Below are 23,896 nucleotides of genomic sequence, written 5' to 3' on the forward strand. Positions count from 1 at the left end.
CCATCCACCCTATAGTCCTGATTGGCGCCCTGTTCCGTAAGTTAAAAGAACACTTGGCCGGAAAGCGATTCAGCTCCGACGACGGATTGAAATAAGAGGTTCATAACTTTCTGAACAGCATGGCGGCGAGCTGGTGTGACATGGGCGTACAAAACGTGCCACAGCGTCTACAAAAATGCATCCACAGAAGTGGTGATTATGTCGAAAAAATAGCTAAATGTTCAAGCTATAAACTGATGTAAACTATTGCAGAAATAAACAGGTCTATATACTTTTGGGATTTCCCTCGTATCTATACTTTTTTCGATGTATCGAGGGCCGATAATAATATTTTTTAAATACCGATATATCCGACTCCAATATTTTTAAAGATATTAACAGTGCTAGTTGGAAGTGGTCCCATGACCGGCGAGCATGGACTGCTACTGAGAGGCGTGGGATTGTGTTCAGCGATGGATCGCGATTCTACACTAGCTTAGATGACCATTGTTGATGAGTATGGGGGCTATCTCGGGAGAGGTCCCATACATCTGTTGTCTTGGAGAGTCACAGCCGTGTTACTGCTGGCTTCATCATGTGGAGAGTCATCGGGCATGACTTAGGGTCGTGGTCGGTAGTGATGGAGGAAGCTCGGACGGCGCAACGGTATGTCGTGGACGCCCCGTGTCCTCTTGTGTCACTTCTCATTCGACTGTATCGTGGCGTCATTTTTCAACAAGCCAGTTCTCATCCAAACATTACATGTGTTTCTGCGAACAGTCTGCGTGATGCTGAAGTACTCACGCAGCCAGCAAGAACTCCAGATGTGTCGCAAATCGAACATATATGGGTCGTGTTCCAATATTTCGAAATATTGGAACACGTGAGGCAATACTGACGTTACGACTTATCTTAGAAGAAAGATTAAGGAAAGGCAAACCTACGTTCCTAGCATTTGTAGACTTAGAGAAAGCTTTTGACAATGTTGACTGGAATACTCTCTTTCAAATTCTGAAGGTGGCTAAAATACATGGAGCGGGAGGCTATTTACAATTTGTACAGAAACCAGACGGCAGTTATAAGAGTCGAGGGACACGAAAGGGAAGCAGTGGTTGGGAAGGGAGTGAGACAGGGTTGTAGCCTCTCCCCGATGTTATTCAATCTCTAAATTGAGCAAGCAATAAAGGAAACAAAAGAAAAATTCGGAGTAGGTATTGAAATCCATAGAGAAGAAATAAAAACTTTGAGGTTCGCCGATGACATTCTAATTCTATTAGAGACAGCAAAGGACTAGGAAGAGCAGTTGAACGGAATGGACAGTGTCTTGAAAAGAGGGTATAAGATGAACATCAACAAAAGCAAAACGGGGGTAATGGAATGTAGTCGAATTAAGTCGGGTGATGCTGAGGGAATTAGATTAGGAAATGAGACACTTAAAGTAGTAAAGGAGTTTTGCTATTTGGGGAGAAAAATAACTGATGATGGTCGAAGTAGAGAGGATATAAAATGTAGACTGGCAATGGCAAGGAAAGCGTTCTGAAAAAGAGAAATTTGTTAACATTGGATATAGATTTAAGTGTCAGGAAGTCATTTCTGAAAGTATTTGTATGGAGTGTAGCCATGTTTGGAAGTGAAACGTGGACGATAAATAGTTTGGACAAGAAGAGATTAGAAGATTTCGAAATGTCGTGCTACAGAAGAATGCTGAAGATTAGATGGGTAGATCACGTAACTAATGAGGAGGTAATGAATAGAATTGGGGAGAAGAGGAGTATGTGGCACAACTTGACTAGAAGAAGGGATCGCTTGGTAGGACATGGTCTGAGGCATCAAGGGATCACCAACTTAGTACTGGAGGGCAGCTGGATGGTAAAAATCGTAGAGGGAGACCAAGAGATGAATACAATAAGCACATTCGGAAGCATGTAGGTTGCAGTAAGTACTGGGAGATGAAGAAGCTTGCACTGGATAGGATAGCATGGAGAGCTGCATCAAACCAGTCTCAGGACTGAAGACCACAACAACAACAACATGGGTCGTGAAGTCCGTCCCACTGTCAGTAGACGAAATATCAACGCCCAGTTATTGCAGTTGTGGGTTATCTTCTCTCAGCCTTACGATACTCTTTCCAACCCAGTCCACGTAGGCTAGACGAGTTGGAACGTGATACTGATGTGTGGTTACATGTAAATGTCACTAGATTTTGCCATCACTGCCATAATATCCATACCCTTTCAGCTCGCGAAGAAGTTTCATTTCGTTTCCTCCTCGCCTTCTGTCACTCCATTCTGTCAGATATTGCATTTTTATAGATAATTCTACGTAACGTTGTACGGGACCTTCCATTTTCACCCGTCGTTTCGTTTCTGCAATATTTCTACAAAGATGTCAGACATTACAAATTTATATTTTACGGCGAAGGGTTGTGACTCCCTTCCCGTCTGCACCAAGGTACAACTTTTTTACGACTGACGACAAAAGATGTCGGCGTTACCGCGGGCGCGCGTCAGCCGAGATAAGATCTGTTAGGCAAATGGCGCGCGATTTGATCGGTATGTCGGCGACGAAAAAAAAGTGTGTGTCGTTTCTTTGACGAAAGCGCGTCGCCTCCTGAAATTGAATCGTATTTCATCCGCGCGATCTGCCAGTGGCGTACCGTAAATCCAGAACGAGGCGGTCTGGCGGAACCTGGAAGAACAACGCGTATCGCGCGCCGTCTGCGGCGATAAAAAGAAAGAGGGTGGGGGTGTAAGGGGGAGGCGGAGGGGGTGGCGATGCACTCGGCGATCACGTCTCGTCCCGCTGCCGGGGTTTAACGGCGACAAGTTCCCCCCCGCCGCGAACTGCTCGTAAAGCGCGGAGAGCTCGCCGAGGTGCTGGGGAGAGCGGGATCCCATACGCCGGCTTTGCTCGCCGCCTCGCTACACACTCAGCCCTCTGCGCTTCGCGGTCGTTCTTTTGCCGGCCAGCGACGTCCGTGATTTATTGTCTGCGGCCCTGCTGGACTGACAACGGTCGTGTCTGCCTCTTCACCTCCCTCAGATCCACAAAATTCAAGCTGGCCCTCCGGCTTCCAGTTTCTTCCCGCGTTTCATCACGATAAGAGCTACAATTTTGCCACGAAAGATGTCCGCCATTTGTCTACGGACAACGTACCCAACCAGAATATGTCCTCATCTTCCCCCCCCCCCCATTTCCCCCCACCACGCCCCCACACACATGCACACTTATATAATACTCGTATATGATCAAAAGGACCCAGAGATCCCTCTTTATAAAAACAATTCTACACTACTGGCCATTAAAATTGCTACACCACGAAGATGACGTGCTACATACGCGAAATTTAACCGACAGGAAGAAGATACTGAGATATGCAAATGATTAGCTTTTCAGACCATTCACACAAGGTTGGCGCCGGTGGCGACACCTACAACGTGCTGACATGAGGAAAGTTTCCAACCGATTTCTCATACACAAACAGCAGTTGACCGGGGTTGCCTGGTGAAACGTTGTTGTGATACCTCGTGTAAGGAGGAGAAATGCGTACCATCACGTTTCCGACTTTGATAAAATTCGGATTGTAGCCTATCGCGATAGCGGTTTATCGTATCGAGACATTGCTGCTCGCGTTGGTGAGATCCGATAACTGTTAGCAGAATATGGAATCAGTGGGTTCAGGAGGGTAATACGAAACGCCGTGCTGGATCCCAATGGTCTCGTATCACTAGCAGTCGAGATGACAGGCATCCTATCCGCATGGCTGTAACGGATCGTGCAGCCGCGTCTCGATCCCTGAGTCAACAGATGGGTACGTTTGCAAAACAACAACCGTCTGCACGAACAGTTCGATGACGTTTGCAGCAGCATGGACTATCAGCTCGGAGACCGTGGCTGCGGTTACCCTTGACGCTACATCACAGACATGAGCGCCTGCGATGGTGTACTCAAGCAAGAACCTGTGTGCACGAATGGCAAAGCGTCATTTTTTCGGATCGATCCAGGTTCTGTTTACAGCATCACGATGCGTCGCATCAGCGTTTGGCGACATCGCGGTGAACGCACATTGGAAGCGTGTATTCGTCATCCCCGTGCTGGCGTATCACCCGGCGTGATGGTATGGGGTGCCATTGCTTACACGTCTCGGTCACCTCATGTTAGCATTGACGACACTATGAACAGTGTACGTTACATTTCTGATGTGTTACGACCCGAGGCTCTACCCTTCATTCTATCCCTGCGAAACCCTACATTTGAGCAGGATAATGCACGACCGCATGTTGCAGGTCCTGTACGGGCCTTACTGGACACAGAAAATGTTTGACTGCTGCCTTGGCCAGTACATTCTCCAGATCTCTTAGCAATTGAAAACGCCTAGTCAATGGTGGCAGAGCAACTGGCTCCTCACAATACGCCAGTCACTACTCTTGATGAACTGTGGTATCGTGTTGAAGCTGCATGGGCAGCTGTACCTGTACACGCCATCCCAGCTCTGTTTGACTCAATGCCCAGGTGTATCAAGGCCGTTATTACTGCCAGAGGTGGTTGTTCTGGGTACTGATTTCTCAGGATCTATGCACCCAAATTGCGTGAAAATGTAATCACATGTCAGTTCTAGTATAATATATTTGTCCAACGAATACCCCTTTGTCATCTGCATTTTTCAACTTCTAGCTAACCCCGCCCTAGCTAACCCCTCATGAACCATGGACCTTGCCCTTGGTGGTGAGGCTTGCGTGCCTCAGTGATACAGATAGCCGTACCGTAGGTGCAACCACAACGGAGGGGTATCTGTTGAGAGGCCAGACAAACGTGTGGTTCCTGAAGAGGGGCAGCAGCCTTTTCAGTAGTTGCAGGGGCAACAGTCTGGATGATTGACTGATCTGGCCTTGTAACACTAACCAAAACGGCCTTACTGTGATACTGCGAACGGCTGAAAGCAAGGGGAAACTACAGCCGTAATTTTTCCCGAGGGCATACAGCTTTACTGTATGGTTAATTGATCATGGCGTCCTCTTGGGTAAAATATTCCGGAGGTAAAATAGTCCCCCATTCGGATCTCCTGGCGGGGACTACTCAAGAGGACGTCGTTATCAGGAAAAAAAAAAAAAACTGGCGTTCTACGGATCGGAGCGTGGAATGTCAGATCCCTTAATTGGGCAGGTAGGCTAGAAAATTTAAAAAGGAAAATGGATAGGTTAAAGTTAGATATAGTGGGAATTAGTGAAGTTCGGTGGCAGGAGGAACAAGACTTTTGGTCAGGCGAATACAGGGTTATAAATACAAAATCAAATAGGGGTAATGCTGGAGTAGGTTTAATAATGAATAGGAAGATAAGAGTGCGGGTAAGCTACTACAAACAGCATAGTGAACGCATTATTGTGGCCGAGATAGATACGAAGCCCACGCCTACCACAGTAGTACAAGTTTATATGCCAACTAGCTCCGCAGATGACGAAGAGATTCATGAAATGTTTGATGAGATAAAAGAAATTATTCCGGTAGTGAAGGGAGACGAAAATTTAATTGTCATGGGTGACTGGAACACGATAGTAGGAAAATGAAGAGAAGGAAACATGGTAGGGGAATATGGAATGGGAGTAAGGAAGATGCCGCGTGGTAGAATTCTGCACAGAGCATAACTTAATCATAGCTAACACTTGATCCAAGAATCATGAAACAAGGTCGTATACATGGAAGAATCTTGGAAATACTGGAAGGTGTCAGATAGATTATATAATGGTAAGACAGAGATCCAGGAATCAGATTTTAAATTGTAAGACATTTCCAGCGGAAGATGTGGACTCTGACCACAATCTATTGGTTATGAACTGTAGATTAAAACTCAAGAAACTGCCAAAAAGGTGTAAATTGAGGAGATGGGACCTGGATAAACTAAAAGAACTAGAGGTTGTAGAAAGCTTGAGGGAGAGCATTAGGGAACGATTGACAAGAATGGGGGAAAGAAATACAGTAGAAGAAGAATGGGTAGCTTTAAGAGACGAAATAGTGAAAGCAGCAGAGGATCAAGTAGGTAAAAAGACGAGCGCTAATAGAAATCCTTGGGTGACAGAAGAGATATTGAATTTAATTGATGAAAGGAGAAAATACAAAAATGCACTAAATGAAGCTAACGGCTCAAAAATGAGATCGATAGGAAATGCTAAATGTCTAAGCAGGGATAGCTAGAAGACAAATATAAGGATGCAGAGGCGCATGTCACTAGGGGTAAGATAGATACTGCCTACAGGAAAATTAAAGAGATCTTTGGAGAAAAGAGAACGACTTGCATGAATATAAAGAGCTCAGATGCAAATCCAGTAATAAGCAAAGAAGGGAAAGCGGAAAGGTGGAAGGAGTATATAGATGGTCTATACAAGGGCCATGTTCTTGAGGACAATATTATAGATATGGAAGAGAATGTAGATGAAGATGGAATGGGAGATACGGTACTGCGTGAAGAGTTTGACAGAGCACTGAAAGACCTGAGTCGAAACAAGGCCCCGGGAGTAGACAACATTCCATTAGAACTACTGACGGCCTTGGGAGAGCCAGTCCTGTCAAAACTCTACCATCTGGTGAGCAAGACGTATGAGACAGGCGAAATACCCTCAGACTTCACGAAGAATATAATAATTCCAATCCCAAAGAAAGAAGGTGTTGACAGATGTGAAAATTACCGAACTATCAGTTTAATAAGCCACGGCTGCAAAATACTAACACGAATTCTTTACAGACGAATGGAAAAACTCGTAGGAGCCGACCTCGGGGAAGATCAGTTTGGATCCCGTAGAAATGTTGGAACACGTGAGGCAATACTGACACTACGACTTATCTTAGAAGAAAGATTAAGGAAAGGCAAACCTACGTTTCTAGCATTTGTAGACTTAGAGAAAGCTTTTGACTGTGTTGACTGGAATACTCTCTTTCAAATTATGAAGGTGGCAGGGGTAAAATACAGGGAGCGAAAGACTATTTACAATTTGTACAGAAACCAGATGGCAGTTATAAGAGTCGAGGGGCATGAAAGGGAAGCAGTGGTTGGGAAAGGAGTGAGACAGGGTTGTAGCCTCTCCCCGATGTTATTCAATCTGTATATTGAGCAAGCAGTAAAGGAAACAAAAGAAAAATTCGGAGTAGGTATTAAAGTTCATGGAGAAGAAGTAAAAACTTTGAGGTTCGCCGATGACATTGTAATTGTGTCAGAGACACCAAAGGACTTGGAAGAGCAGTTGAACGGAATGGATAGTGTCTTGAAAGGAGGATATAAGATAAACATCAACAAAAGCAAAACGAGGATATGGAATGTAGTCGAATTAAGTCGGGTGACGCTGAGGGAAATACATTAGGAAATGAGACACTTAAAGCAGTAAAGGAGTTTTCCTATTTGGGGAGCAAAATAACTGATGATGGGCGAAGTAGAGAGGATATAAAATGTAGACTGGCAATGGCAAGGAAAGCGTTTCTGAAGAAGAGAAATTTGTTAACATCGAGTATAGATTTAAGTGTCAGGAAGTCGTTTCTGAAAGTATTTGTATGGAGTGTAGCCGTGTATGGAAGTGAAACATGGACGATAACTAGTTTGCACAAGAAGAGAATAGAAGCTTTCGAAATGTGGTGCTACAGAAGAATGCTGAAGATAAGGTGGGTAGATCACGTAACTAATGAGGAGGTATTGAATAGGATTGGGGAGAAGAGAAGTTTGTGGCACAACTTGACTAGACGAAGGGATCGGCTGGTAGGACATATTCTGAGGCATCAAGGAATCACCAATTTAGCATTGGAGGGCAGCGTGGAGGGTAAAAATCGTAGAGGAAGACCAAGAGATGAATACACTAAGCAGATTCAGAAGGATGTAGGTTGCAGTAAGTACTGGGAGATGAGGAAGCTTGCACAGGATAGAGTAGCATGGAGAGCTGCATCAAACCAGTCTCAGGACTGAAGACCACAACAACAACAATAGGGCATGTAAAAGTTTTTACAAGTTAAGACTAATTTAAAATAAGCTAATCCGTATACACATAAATTTAGAGACTTATAGTTCGAGACAATCATACTCCTGGTATACAATACTTTTCTTACAAATAACTTATTAAATTTTGTGATGCCACACTGTTCACTCACATCTCACTTCAGTCACTGCACACACTATACACACATTGTTTCATAACACTTCACTCGCTACACACATAAACACACACACACACACACACACACACACACACACACACCACACACACTGGTGATCTCTGGGCCATTTTCTGTACCGCAACTTCCCATTTGCTATTCTGAAAAACTGGGTCAGCACCCCTCTGTAATGAGTGAGATTTTGAGCTCAGGAGGGGGAAGAGGTGTTAGTATTGTGCTAAGCGTAGATTGGGGGTAAGTATTTCTACAAAAGGAAAAAAAGAAGAAAAAAAAACATGGTGTGAAGATGTTATGTGGAATGTTGGATGTTTTATAATCCATATTATTATTTATTTGTATAACATTTTTTTTACCAAAAAATGTGAGAAAAACTGATTTTTTTGCGTCATTTCTATGTGGATGGAAATCTTTGTTTACGTATTTTTCTCCTGTTTTATCTAAGTAATCCTTCAACGTATAAAATGTATTACATAACACGTACTTCTTAGCTGCCTTTTTAAATAAGTGTATGATTGCAATTTCTTTAATCTCTTTTGGTAATTTATTGTACAGAATCTCAGTATTGTATAGAATCTATTATTAATAACGAAAGCGTAAACAACTGGCGCTGATCAGTTTAATATAACATGGTACTACCACACGGTTTTCTCTGATTATCCGTCATGATAGGTGAAGAATCGGTGCGTGAGGGACGCTGCCCTGTACAACTACTTGTCGTTTCTATGGTGACGATAGTATCATTAGCAGCGTTAATGGTAATATTTCGATTTATTTTTAAGTTTAGTGCTGGTATTTGTGCGTCTCCACGGAGCTGGTGCTTACGAACACACGGCACGCTGTTACGAACATGCTTACGAACTTAAGGGCTACTGACGCCATTTCTCGAGGATACGCAAACTGTATTATAACCAAACGGCATTACAAGTAATCGTGTTTCAATAGGTCACAGCGAGAGAAATTTAATATAAAATCATCGGTGCGTCAGTTAATTTGGATTTACAATCCCATAAGACTATGGTGATGGCAGATGAGAGTTTTACAGAATCTTTTTTTCGCTTACAATGACCGCAGTTGAATGATTCTCCCGTTCTTTGATTAAGAACTGATCCTCTTGGCGTAGTTTTGCCGGTACACAACTCCGCTAATAAATCAAAATATATCCCTAATTTTTTCTGTATGTACTGGTCGTTCTGGGTCGCTTATTTCCTTCGTAACTTGTTCGATGGCATTTTAAGTACAAATTTCCTAACGACAATAAGAGAAACGAGCGCGAGAATATGATTTCGCAGCTGTTCGTTATGTAAAGTAACTTGCGCTGTATCTCAGTTATGACAGTTCATTTTCTAACATTTCTCTTGTTTTTCTTTCACAGGTGAGTTTGGATCCAGACTGCTGCTTCATTGTGAAAACCGCGAAGTTGCCCTTCCCTACAGTAAGTCATTCAGTGTCACTCGCTTGTAATTTTTTTTCGTTTAATTGCTGTGCTCTGACACGATAATATAAACTCGCTATTCTCAATATCGTCTCAGCCTATCTTTTTCGCGTAAAATAGAGAAAAGCTATTCATGTAAACTAGCATCCGTCTCCCTTTGACTACTCTAATGCAAGATTTTTAGTAGAACTTTTTCAATATATTTATTACCTGGAACAGATGGACGGATACACGCAGTTCATGAAACACCTCATGTGATTCTTGCCTCTGACGAAGAAACTACACATGTACACAGACGACATATACTTTTTTCTCCTTACTTCGCAAGCACTCGAAGATACTAGAAAAATCTTGCGCTTCACGTATTTCTTACGTGTTCGCTGTTTAAATATTTGTAAGAAACTAAGATCCCTGGCAGGGTGGTCCTATGTTTCCAGTCACTTATCGTGCCTTTCACACCTGTCAATACTTTATGTGTGAGAGAAACGCTACGTTTGGCGTGGTTATGATCTACTGATGTCAAACTGTTGGTTACCTCGTAAGTGCGTTAACGGCATCACAGATCGAAGGACTTGCGTAGTAAAACATCGTGATTTTCAGACGATTGACTCACATTGCTCTGGCGCTGATATGTGTGAAACGCTAAAGATAAAGATGGAATGAAAATAGTTTGTAGCAATACGAGAGTCGGACTAAAGAAATGTAAACAGACGTTTTGGATTACTCTGTGCTCCAGTCCCAAGCAACTGATACCAGGAAACTTCGGCATATGAGGTATTGCTGTAAAGTAACTGGACTATTCCTGCAAAACATTTTATTTCAAAGACGTACATATTTCGATATTCCCACCCTCAGTATACTCCCCTTCTCTATTCTTACAGCGCTCCATGCTGCTTTTCCACTGACAGAAACAGTGCTGGAAGTCTTCCTGTCTGAGCTCCTTGATGACGCATGCCGCTTTTTCTTTCACTGCTTCAACGGACTGAAATCTTGTTCCTGACCTTGGGGAATAAATAAAAGTCACTTGGTGCTAGGTCAGGCGAATAATGTGAGTCTCAAACACTCGTTCGCTGTACTTCGCTAGAAAGCCCTGGACAGGGTATACCGGTGCCCAGCCGTGAGTCCGCAGCTCGTGGTCGTGAGGTTGCGTTCTCGCTTCCCGCGCCCGGGTTCCTGGGTTCGATTCCCGGCGGGGTCAGGGATTTTCTCTGCCTCGTGATGACTGGGTGTTGTGTGATGTCCTTAGGTTAGTTAGGTTTAAGTAGTTCTAAGTTCTAGGGGACTGATGACCATAGATGTTAAGTCCCATAGTGCTCAGAGCCCAGCCGTTGCTTTGTCTTGGTGCGAAACCCACGACTTCTTCTTCCACAATCCGCGTCGATTTTTTTTTTCTTCTCGCGGAGATGAATAAGTACCTCATGGTAGCAATTCTTGTTAATAGTTTGATCTTCAGGAACCCAGTGAAGATACAAAGTTCCGTGAGTATAGAGGAAAAAACAATCAGAATCGCAATGAATCTTTTTCACTCTCGGTAAAGTTGTGCTCAGTACATGGTTTGGCGCTTAGTTTCCGGATCACGAGTGAAAAACCTAGATTCGTCACATGTTTTCACTCTATCCAAGAAACCAGGATCATTTCCAGCGGTATATAATGTGTCACTACAAACATTTTCACGAGCTTCCTTTGGTTCGACCGTCAGGATTTTTGGCACCAGTTTCACACACACTTTTCAGATGTTAATATAATTACGTAAAATTTGGCTTACACATTCGTTGTCAATTACTGCAATTTAAGCAGTCGATCGAATACTTAACTGACGATCACATCGAACAAGGTTACCTGCTTCTTTGATACATCTACATCTACATGACTACTCTGCAATTCACATTTAAGTGCTTGGCAGAGGGTTCATCGAACCACAATCATACTATCTCTCTACCATTCGACTCCCGAACAGCGCGCGGGAAAAACGAACACCTAAACCTTTCTGTTCGAGCTCTGATTTCTCTTATTTTATTTTGATGATCATTCCTACCTATGTAGGTTTCATGTTTAGCCCGTCGTCATCGTCAACACTTTCTCGACCATCTTGGAAACGCTTAAACTACTCAAAGACTCGTGTACGTGATAAACAAACTTCGCCATACGCTTCTTTTAGTAAAAGACAGGTTTCAGTAGCAGTTTTTCCAAGTTTCATGTGAAATTTCGCGATAATTCGTTGCTCCTTTTTTTAAAATTAAAGCATTTGGCCAATTATAGACGCCTTAGAACCTGAGACAAAGGTACAATCTTTTTCTTTTTATCTTCGCAGAACTTCTTCATGTATTGGCTGATGGTCCGCCCCTGTTAATTTGACACCACTGTACTTGGTTGTGAATTTCGTTGTTGAACAGGAAATTTTGCGGCATTGATCAGTAGCCTTAAAATTTTCCTGTTGTGTATAGTGTTTCCTGCGACGTTAAGTTTTCTCAAGTCCTTTCTTGCCTCTTCCATCCATCCCACGGTGTTTTTTAATTTCGAATTGAAGTTAAAAATTTTCTTCTTAGCCTGTTTCTGTTCCTTCTATACATATGACGGTAAAAAATTTATTGTGTGTGTAATTGTTCCCAAGTTTCTATATAGACCTTAATTTCTCCTGTTCGTGCAGTTGTTTCTTTGTTCTTTGTGGTCCTAAAGTTTTTGTGAGTATTTTCCTTTCTTTCTTTTGCAGTTCTTCTAGTTCACCTCTTTTATTCAGTGAGTTGCAACAAGCGGCTACGCGGTCATTGTAGTTTTCCCGTTCTTCCTGTTCACCTCTTTTATTCAGTGACTCGCAACAAGCCAAGAAGCGGATATGTGGTCAGCGTCTCTCTACATGTCGATGGCGGCTGCAGAAATTAGTAGCGTCTGTTACGGAAGTGGTCGGCTATGAAAGGCGTCAGTTCCCATATTGGGCGACCTCTTAAGGTAACTTGCCAGTGAACGGCTGGAAAAACACCAAGAATTTTCATAATCTTTATGAGGGTCTAAGTACATAATGTGAACTCTGAATACAAAGAAATTTTAGGACAATGAAAGTGTTTTAAGGATGAAGATTTTGGTATGAGAATAATCAGAATAGCTTTGATATAAACTTTATTATATGAACATTTATGTCGGTCAGTAATTTAAATTATTTACTGATAGTCTATGTTTGAAGTCTATAGACTTATTAACTGCTTTCCTTAGATGCCTAAAACTTTGTGCACACATTTATGACATTGTTATTTAAAAAGTAGACTACTCCGTCTTCAGGCCACGAGAGCCCTACCAAGACCATCCGACCGCCGTGTCATCCTCGATGGAGGATGCGAATAGGAGGGGCGTGTGGTCAGCACACCGCTCTCCCGGTCGTTATGATGGTATTCTTGACCGGAGCCGCTACTATTCGGTCGTGTAGCTCCTCAATTGGCATCACGAGGCTGAGTGCACCCCGAAAAATGGCAACAGCGCATGGCGGCCTGGATGGTCACCCATCCAAGTGCCGACCATGCCCGACAGCGCTTAACTTCGGTGATCTCACGGGAACCGGTGTATCCACTGCGGCAAGGCCGTTGCCCAAAAAGTACACTACAATCAAATGATTTCAATCAATAGTATTTTTACTATTAATACATAAATTAGACAATCAAAATTAAGGTAATTTTTTTATAATTAATAAGGCTATATTTTCCCTCCTGGTGATAGTAAGCTGCTGTCTGTAGTCTACTTTTCTCCAAATGGTAGCCTGAAATATCACAAAAACCTCTAGCTCAGATAGGTTTTTATTGCATAAAATGAAGATGTCAGAAAATTTGATTCTTGGGAAATTTAGTTCAAAGGTACATTTCATCTGTTACTCACCTCTGTTGTTCTTAAAATCCTCGAGTTGCATAATATTCTTGGTTTGTGTGTTCCTCATCTTCCCTCTTCTTTTTCTTGCTGCTCTTTGCTATTCTGACCTCTTTAGCTGCCTCAAGAACCCATTTTTCGCCTTCGCCCACTGTCAAGGAATCAATTGCCACCAGTGCTTGTCTCATATTGAAACCAGGAGTTAGTCCCAACAACTCCAAAACATCACATCTGCTAACTGCCCCCATCATTGAAGCAAATAACTACATCTACTACACCTAGTCTCGTGGTATTGAAACCAACAAACACAGTTTTAGGCATGTGTTCCCGTATCACATGGTTGAAACGTTCATTAACATTTTGTGTCTTTCCATGTAAGCACCGTGACAATAGTTTACTGTCATATAGTTCCCTCTATACGGGCTTCATTGCTTCCAATACCTCCAATATCAGGGAGTGATGGTGTGCATAAGTCTCACCATTCGCTATTGCTTTTTTGTATCCACACCATGTGTCTACACCACTGCCACAGAGAGCATGCTGTGGATGGTCATCCGTAGAAGTTTTATTGTAAAAGGTAGCTCTGTTTTCCTCATGTCCTCAGTATTGTCTAGATTCCTTCCTATGGCTAAACCATAACAGAGCTGCAGTTTGTCCACCACTTCGTTAGTAAGACGACCCGGACCACCAATTGGTTTGCCACCACTGAGCTTTTTTCCCCTTCATATCTTCTATTAGCTTACTTAAACGTGTGCCCATCCTCCTTTGGACATGACCAAGACACTCTTTAACTTTTCAATTTTTACAGTTTTTCCACAAGGCATGTTTTCCAATACATTTGCAAACCCTTTTGAGTCTCCGTCTCCATGGTACTTCACATACCGACATATAACTAAATTTGTTTTTGAAGATGTTCCCTATGTCCGAATCGATCCATGTGCTGGTCGGTGTGGCCGAGCGGTTCAAGGCGCTACAATCTGGAACCGCGCGACCGCTACGGTCGCAGGTTCGAATCCTGCCTCGGGCATGGATCTGTGTGATGTCCTTAGGTTAGTTAGGTTTAAGTAGTTCTAAGTTCTAGGCGACTGATGACCGCAGATGTTAAGTCCCATAGTGCTAAGAGCCATTTGAACCATTTTTCGATCCGTGTAACGACCATTTTGTTCACAGAACTCTAGATATCCATGAGCTATTTTACATTTACGCGGCAAAACCTTATTCTAGGGCTATATTTTATTTTTCACACATGGATCTATGCCGACAATTGTAAAAACGGCGATGTTACAATCTATGTAAAATCCCTACCTTCCGAAGAAGAAAAATTTATATTTGTCGAAACCTAGGTAACGAATTCCTTTATCCATTGCAACTGGTCAGTTGTTTATAATTTTATTACGTGAAGGCGTTGCTGTTGGGCCTTAACGTCACTTGCTAGTGAATCTGCTTCAAAAATTCGAATTTTTTTCCGTCTTAAATCAATATCTAGAGTATATTAAACATCAGGTGGAAACTTTCCTGATGTCAGCACGTTGTAGGTGTCGCCACCGGCGCCAGCCTTGTGTGAATGCTCTGAAAAGCTAATCATTTGTATATCACAACATCTTCTTCATGTCCGTTACATTTCGCGTCTTTAGCACGTCATCTTCGTGGTGTAGCAATTTTAATGGCGAGTAGTGTATAACGCACTCTCAGATTCTGCGAACCAATACACACTACTGACTTATCCTTCCTCTCGTGAGACATCGGAAGTGTATTTTAGGAAAACCAATTTTATTGTATCCAAAGCAGTCCCAATGGATCCTTTGGTCCTCTGAAGAAAATTGTGGAACTTAAAATCGCAATTGATTAAGAAAGCAGTATTACTGCAGAGATGTTATTACGGTCAGCGGAGCACGTATAGCGGAGAGTGAACAGATAGCTTGGTCCTGTCAAAGGACATGTTTCGCCGCAGCCGACTGGCTAACTGCGCGACGAGTAATTCGTGAACCAACTGCTCCGGTAGCCCCTTTGTCTAGGCACCACGAAGCGCACTCCCGGTTTTTGCAGTGGAATGCGCTCTGCGACTGCGAGTCTTTTTTGCGCCGCCGAGGAGAAGGCGTATCTAGCGAGTAGCGCCATTTCTGCGCGTGCGCGACGCGCTTCCGCCGGCATCAAAGGAACTGACTGCTCGCCGCCGGCTTATACCACTGATGAAAGCGTGTGCAGCAGCGCCTGGGGGGCCAGCCCACTGCCGAGACGGAAAATGAACAGAGCAGCAGCTGCCGAATGCCGTCGCACTCGTCTGAACGCGTGCCGACAACTGCGAGTTAGCTTTCAGTCTCGCGCGCAAAGCTCCTACCGACCAGCTGGAAACTCTTCGATTAGTTCCCGAGCGTCGCACTTTTGAAAATTTCGCTCCGGTCAGACTTGATGTAGCCTATCCCCCATGTTATTCAATGTGTATATTGAGCAAGCAATAAAGGAAACAAAAGAAAAGTTCTTAGTAGGTATTAAAATCCATGGAGAAGAAATAAAAACTTTGAGGTTCGCCGATGACATTGTAATTCTGTCAGAGACAGCGAAGGACTTGGAAGAGCAGTTGAACGGAATGGACAGTGTCTTGAAAGGAGGGTATAAGATGAACATCAACAAAAGCAAAACGAGGATAATGGAATGTAGCCGAATTAAGTCGGGTGATGCTGAGGGAATTAGATTAGGAAATGAGACACGTAAAGTAGTAAAGGAGTTTTGCTGATGATGGTCGAAGTAGAGAGGATAAGAGATGTAGACTGGCAATGGCAAGGAAAGCGTTTCTGAAGAAGAGAAATTTGTTAACATCGGGTATAGATTTAAATGTCAGGAAGTCGTTTCTGAAAGTATTTGTATGGAGTGTAGCCATGTATGGAAGTGAAACGTGGACGACAAATAGTTTAGACAAGAAGAGAATAGAAGCTTTCGAAATGTGGTGCTAGAGAAGAATGCTGAAGATTAGATGGGTAGATCACATAACTAATGAGGAGGTATTGAATAGAATTGGGGAGAAGACGAGCTTGTGGCGCAACTTGACTAGAAGAAGGGATCGGTTGGTAGGACATGTTCTGAGACATCGAGGGATTACCAATTTAGCATTGGAGGGCAGCGTGGAGGGTAAAAATCGTAGAGGGAGACCAAGAGATGAGTACACTAAGCAGATTCAGAAGGATGTAGGTTGCAGTAGGTACTGGGAGATGAAGAAGCTTGCACAGGATAGAGTAGCATGGAGAGCTGCATCAAACCAGTCTCAGGACTGAAGACCACCACCACAACAACAACAACAACAGACTAGATTATCGAATTAGATTTTGGATGAATTAACTTCTAAATTTACACCTGCACACACATTCCTCAGACCACTCTGAAGTGTGCATGCTATAGGCTATACTGTACTGAGCCAAGCCAGTACAACAAGAAACCTTCCAAACTTGCAAATTTCGCTTCTTTTTATTCAGTCGGCGACTAGTTTCGGGTCGGAACGCATTTTCAAATGGCTCATATGGCTCTGAGCAACATGGGACCTAACTTCTGAGGTCATCAGTCTCCTAGACTTAGAACTACTTAAACCTAACTAACCTAAGGACATCACACACATCCATGCCCGAGGCAGGATTCGAACCTGCGAACGTAGCGGTCGCGCGGTTCCAGACTGAAGCATCTAGAACACAGCGGCCAACGGACCCATTTTCGAATTATGATAACAGACAGTCAAAACGGTATTTCCGAAAATGCAAAAACCACGTCAAAAATGTGTCAACGAACAGTTGGAGCCCATACAGGTAATTGTTCGTTCGCACATTTTTGACGAAGTTTCTGCAATTTCGGAAATACCGTTTACACTGTCTGTTACGATGATTTTAAAATGGGTCACGGCCCGAAGGTAGTTGGTCGAGTGAATTAGAGAAAGTGAAAATTTGCCATTTTGGCTGGTTTCTCGTTGTACTGATTAGCGTAAGTTGCTGACCTAAAATTATTCCAGCATGCTGGAACTTCATTGAGTCGCCCAGTCCATCCGAGTAGGGAGCGCGGGAATAATTAGTGCCTAAATGACTCCTACACGCTGTAATTAGTCTGCTCTTTTGTTTGCACTTATTACGTAGGGGCTTGAAGTATATCACTTCTGTATCAAATACAAAAAGCCGTAGTTGAAGGAAACCAAGTAATAAATAAATACACAGCTTTCTGCAATTGAACTCTGTCCCTGCCCTCAAATAACTACACTCCTGGAAATGGAAAAAAGAACACATTGACACCGGTGTGTCAGACCCACCATACTTGCTCCGGACACTGCGAGAGGGCTGTACAAGCAATGATCACACGCACGGCACAGCGGACACACCAGGAACCGCGGTGTTGGCCGTCGAATGGCGCTAGCTGCGCAGCATTTGTGCACCGCTGCCGTCAGTGTCAGCCAGTTTGCCGTGGGATACGGAGCTCCATCGCAGTCTTTAACACTGGTAGCATGCCGCGACAGCGTGGACGTGAACCGTATGTGCAGTTGACGGACTTTGAGTGAGGGCGTATAGTGGGCATGCGGGATGCCGGGTGGACGTACCGCCGAATTGCTCAACACGTGGGGCGTGAGGTCTCCACAGTACATCGATGTTGTCGCCAGTGGTCGGCGGAAGGTGCACGTGCCCGTCGACCTGGGACCGGACCGCAGCGACGCACGGATGCACGCCAAGACCGTAGGATCCTACACAGTGCCGTAGGGGACCGCACCGCCACTTCCCAGCAAATTAGGGACACTGTTGCTCTTGGGGTATCGGCGAGGACCATTCGCAACCGTCTCCATGAAGCTGGGCTACGGTCCCGCACACCGTTAGGCCGTCTTCCGCTCACGCCCCAACATCGTGCAGCCCGCCTCCAGTGGTGTCGCGACAGGCGTAAATGGAGGGAGGAATGGAGACGTGTCGTCTTCAGCGATGAGAGTCGCTTCTTCCTTGGTGCCAATGATGGTCGTATGCGTGTTTGGCGCCGTGCAGGTGAGCGCCACAATCAGGACTGCATACGACCGAGGCACACAGGGCCAACACCCGGCATCATGGTGTGGGGAGCGATCTCCTACACTGGCCGTACACCACTGGTGATCGTCGAGGGGACACTGAATAGTGCACGGTACACCCAAACCGTCATCGAACCCATCGTTCTACCATTCCTAGACCGGCAAGGGAACTTGCTGTTCCAACAGGACAATGCACGTCCGCATGTATCCCGTGCCACCCAACGTGCTCTAGAAGGTGTAAGTCAACTACCCTGGCCAGCAAGATCTCCGGATCTGTCCCCCGTTGAGCATATTTGGGACTGGATGAAGCGTCGTCTCACGCGGTCTGCACGTCCAGCACGAACGCTGGTCCAACTGAGGCGCCAGGTGGAAATGGCATGGCAAGCCGTTCCACAGGACTACATCCAGCATCTCTATGATCGTCTCCATGGGAGAATAGCAGCCTGCATTGCTGCGAAAGGTGGATATACACAGTACTAGTGCCGACATTGTGCATGCTCTGTTGCCTGTGTCTATGTGCCTGTGGTTCTGTCAGTGTGATCATGTGATGTATCTGACCCCAGGAATGTGTCAATAAAGTTTCCCCTTCCTGGTACAATGAATTCACGGTGTTCTTATTTCAATTTCCAGGAGTGTATTAGATAATACACACACACTCACACACACATACATACATACACTTAAAACTAAAAATAAATAAATATAATCATTATAATAATGATAAATCCTCAAACCTACTCTCCCTCCCCCCCCCCCCCCCTCTCTCTCTCTCTCTCTCTCTCTCTCTCTCTCTCTCTCTCTCTCTCTCCCTCTCTCTTTCTTTTCACACACACAAACACAAACATACACACACACACACACACACACACACACACACACACCTCTGAGAAATTCAAAACAACCGCCAATCACATCTTCAACTGTTCCTTTGTCTGCCATCTTGTTTTCACACCGTCTACTGTTCCAATGTCCGCCATCTTGTTACTACAGCTGGTAAACAGAGACAGTGACAACTCAATACATAGAACTTGACAGTGAAGAAGATGAAAAAAATAAACCGTAAGCGAAACACACAGACACACACACACACACACACACACACACACACACACACACACAAACACAAACAAACAAACAAACAACCTTTCACATGAATTATTAATCTCAGGGATAGCCATAACAGTTTAGAAATTGCAATTCTTGCGTAAATGTTTTGCCTACATTAAGTTGTATATAGTTGCAGGTGACAAACTGCAAAGAAAAACGGTCACTAAAATCGTAATACAGCAGGAAAACCACACTATGTGGTAAGAAGATAAGAATACACAATTGTATGTGCTCTTCAAAAACCTGCAATTACGATTTAGAAACTAATATTTATATGTATTTAAACAGTAAAGAACATTCCTTATGTTTAACAGCCGTAATAATAAAAAAACCACTGTTGATGCTGCAACTGCAGTAAAACATATGTGGGACAAAAAACAAAAGTGTGTTTTGCTAAAGGCGAACCATGCTCAAAAACATTTGTTATTGTTAAAGTAAACACAGACAAAAGAGCTTCAAAATCAAGATGATTATGTTAGTAAGATTCCTTACTTACACTCGTAAGATAAAAAAAAAAAAAGGCGCACGACGAAGGAATTACCCGAATGTGACAGAAGTCAGTAGATGTAATGTGTATGTAAAGACAAAGAAATGATTACAGTTACAGAAAAATTGTATGATATATTCAAGGGCTAGAGCTTCTTCACAAATTGAGCAAGTCAGTAACGCATTGGTCCAGTTCTGCCGCTTACGCATGGAGCTTGGCTGACAGAGTTGTTGGAGTCCTCCTGAGGGACCATGCCATATTCTGTTCGGTCATAATGCTCCAAACTTTCTGAATCGGGGAGGGATGCGGCGACCTTGCTGGGCAAAGCAGGGTCTGAGAAGCACGAAGACAAGTAAAGCTGTGAGGACCACACGTGATTCGTGCTTCGGTAGCTCAGATGGTAGAGCACTTGCCCGAGAAAGGCAAAGGTCCCGAGTTCGAGTCTCGGTCGGGCAGACAGTTTTAATCTGCCAGGAAGTTTCAGTCTCGCCCTGTGCGGGGGGACATTATCTTGCTGAGCCCAGGGTGGCTTGCCATAAAGGGGCGCAGAATACCGTGGACGTGCCGCGGTGCTACAAGAATGTCGCGGATGATAACCAAAGGGGGCCCGCTCCGAAAAGAACTACTGACTGTCCGAATGTATGAGAGTCGACAGTCAGAGTCCCACCGCCGTCCAGGGCGTCTCCGGACAAGTCTTCGCCTTCAAATCTCATTGACCGGAGTAGAAATGTTTTCAGCGATGAGTCCCACTACTAACCGGGCCCCCAAGACCAGCTGACAAGTGTCTCAAGAAGTCCTGGACAACCAACATGACTCCCGTCCGCCATACGTGCCGATAACCAGGTGTGTGGTTCCATTTCTCTTCACGGCAAGACCTGTTCTACGCCACGTTTTGTGGCCCTTCATGGGAAACTATCCTGGGCTTACATTTCAGAAAGATAATGCCCGCCCGCACACGGCGAGAGCTTCTACTGCTTGTCATCGTGCAAAATTATAGACCTATATCGCTGACGTCGATCTGTTGTAGAATTTTAGAACATGTTTTTTGCTCGAGTATTATGTCGTTTTTGGAAACCCAGAATCTACTCTGTAGGAATCAGCATGGATTCCGGAAACAGCGATCGTGTGAGACCCAACTCGCTTTCTTTGTTCATGAGACCCAGAAAATATTGGATACAGGCTCCCAGGTAGATGCTATTTTCCTTGACTTCCGGAAGGCGTTCGATACAGTTCCGCACTGTCGCCTGATAAACAAAGTAAGAGCCTACGGAATATCAGACCAGCTGTGTGGCTGGATTGAAGAGCTTTTAGCAAACAGAACACAGCATGGTGTTATCAATGGAGAGACGTCTACAGACGTTAAAGTAACCTCTGGCGTGCCACAGGGGAGTGTTATGGGACCATTGCTTTTCACAATATACACTCCTGGAAATGGAAAAAAGAACACATTGACACCGGTGTGTCAGACCCACCATACTTGCTCCGGACACGGCGAGAGGGCTGTACAGGCAATGATCACACGCACGGCACAGCGGACACACCAGGAACCGCGGTGTTGGCCGTCGAATGGCGCTAGCTGCGCAGCATTTGTGCACCGCCGCCGTCAGTGTCAGCCAGTTTGCCGTGGCATACGGAGCTCCATCGCAGTCTTTAACACTGGTAGCATGCCGCGACAGCGTGGACGTGAACCGTATGTGCAGTTGACGGACTTTGAGCGAGGGCGTATAGTGGGCATGCGGGAGGCCGGGTGGACGTACCGCCGAATTGCTCAACACGTGGGGCGTGAGGTCTCCACAGTACATCGATGTTGTCGCCAGTGGTCGGCGGAAGGTGCACGTGCCCGTCGACCTGGGACCGGACCGCAGCGACGCACGGATGCACGCCAAGACCGTAGGATCCTACGCAGTGCCGTAGGGGACCGCACCGCCACTTCCCAGCAAATTAGGGACACTGTTGCTCCTGGGGTATCGGCGAGGACCATTCGCAACCGTCTCCATGAAGCTGGGCTACGGTCCCGCACACCGTTAGGCCGTCTTCCGCTCACGCCCCAACATCGTGCAGCCCGCCTCCAGTGGTGTCGCGACAGGCGTGAATGGAGGGACGAATGGAGACGTGTCGTCTTCAGCGATGAGAGTCGCTTCTGCCTTGGTGCCAATGATGGTCGTATGCGTGTTTGGCGCCGTGCAGGTGAGCGCCACAATCAGGACTGCATACGACCGAGGCACACAGGGCCAACACCCGGCATCATGGTGTGGGGAGCGATCTCCTACACTGGCCGTACACCACTGGTGATCGTCGAGGGGACACTGAATAGTGCACGGTACATCCAAACCGTCATCGAACCCATCGTTCTACCATTCCTAGACCGGCAAGGGAACTTGCTGTTCCAACAGGACAATGCACGTCCGCATGTATCCCGTGCCACCCAACGTGCTCTAGAAGGTGTAAGTCAACTACCCTGGCCAGCAAGATCTCCGGATCTGTCCCCCATTGAGCATGTTTGGGACTGGATGAAGCGTCGTCTCACGCGGTCTGCACGTCCAGCACGAACGCTGGTCCAACTGAGGCGCCAGGTGGGAATGGCATGGCAAGCCGTTCCACAGGACTACATCCAGCATCTCTACGATCGTCTCCATGGGAGAATAGCAGCCTGCATTACTGCGAAAGGTGGATATACACTGTACTAGTGCCGACATTGTGCATGCTCTGTTGCCTGTGTCTATGTGCCTGTGGTTCTGTCAGTGTGATCATGTGATGTATCTGACCCCAGGAATGTGTCAATAAAGTTTCCCCTTCCTGGGACAATGAATTCACGGTGTTCTTATTTCAATTTCCAGGAGTGTATATAAATGACCTAGTAGATAGTGTCGGAAGTTCCATGCGGCTTTTCGCGGATGATACTGTAGTATACAGAGAAGTTGCAGCATTAGAAAATTGTAGCGAAATGCAGGAAGATCTGCAGCGGATAGGCACTTGGTGCAGGGAGTGGCAACTGACCCTTAACATAGACAAATGTAATGTATTGCGAATACATGGAAAGAAGGATCCTTTATTGTATGATTATATGATAGCGGAACAAACACTGGTAGCAGTTACTTCTGTAAAATATCTGGGAGTATGCATGCGGAACGATTTGAAGTGGAATGATCATATAAAATTAATTGTTGGTAAGGCGGGTACCAGGTTGAGATTAATTGGGAGAGTCCTTAGAAAATGTAGTCCATCAGCAAAGGAGGTGGCTTACAAAACACTCGTTCGACCTATACTTGAGTATTGCTCATCAGTGTGGGATCCGTACCAGATCGGGTTGACGGAGAAGATAGAGAAGATCCAAAGAAGAGCGGCGCGTTTCGTCACAGGGTTATTTGGTAACCGTGATAGCGTTACGGAGATGTTTAATAAACTCAAGTGGCAGGCTCTGCAAGAGAGGCGCTCTGCATCGCAGTGTAGCTTGCTCGCCAGGTTTTGAGAGGGTGCGTTTCTGGATGAGGTGTCGAATATATTGCTTCCCCCTACTTATACCTCCCGAGGAGATGACGAATGTAAAATTAGAGAGATTCGAGCGCGCACGGAGGCTTTCAGACAGTCGTTCTTCCCGCGAACCATACGCGACTGGAACAGGAAAGGGAGGTAACGACAGTGGCACGTAAAGTGCCCTCCGCCACACTCCGTTGGGTGGCTTGCGGAGTATAAATGTAGATGTAGATGTAGAACCTTACCTTGGCCTGCAAGGTCGCCGGATCTGCCCCCAATTCAAGACGTTTGGAGCATTATTGGTCAGGGCCCTACAACTAGCTCGAGATTTTAACGATCCGACGCGCCCCTTGGGTAGAATTTGGCGCGATGGTCCTCAGAAGCGCCTACAACCACTCCATCA

At 45.1% G+C, this 23,896-nt stretch overlaps 1 protein-coding gene and 1 pseudogene across 1 annotated transcript in view; both read right to left on the reverse strand.

The window, feature by feature from the left end:
- LOC126473667 (uncharacterized) overlaps positions 1-23,896 on the reverse strand; it is a 54,332-nt gene that overhangs the window by 19,638 nt on the left and 10,798 nt on the right. The gene's annotated exons all lie outside the window — the stretch shown is intronic.
- Positions 13,019-13,136, reverse strand: LOC126475918 (5S ribosomal RNA; annotated as a pseudogene).

The sequence above is a fragment of the Schistocerca serialis genome, chromosome 4, assembly GCF_023864345.2.
Source record: "Schistocerca serialis cubense isolate TAMUIC-IGC-003099 chromosome 4, iqSchSeri2.2, whole genome shotgun sequence".
NCBI classification, from domain to species: Eukaryota; Metazoa; Arthropoda; class Insecta; order Orthoptera; family Acrididae; genus Schistocerca; species Schistocerca serialis.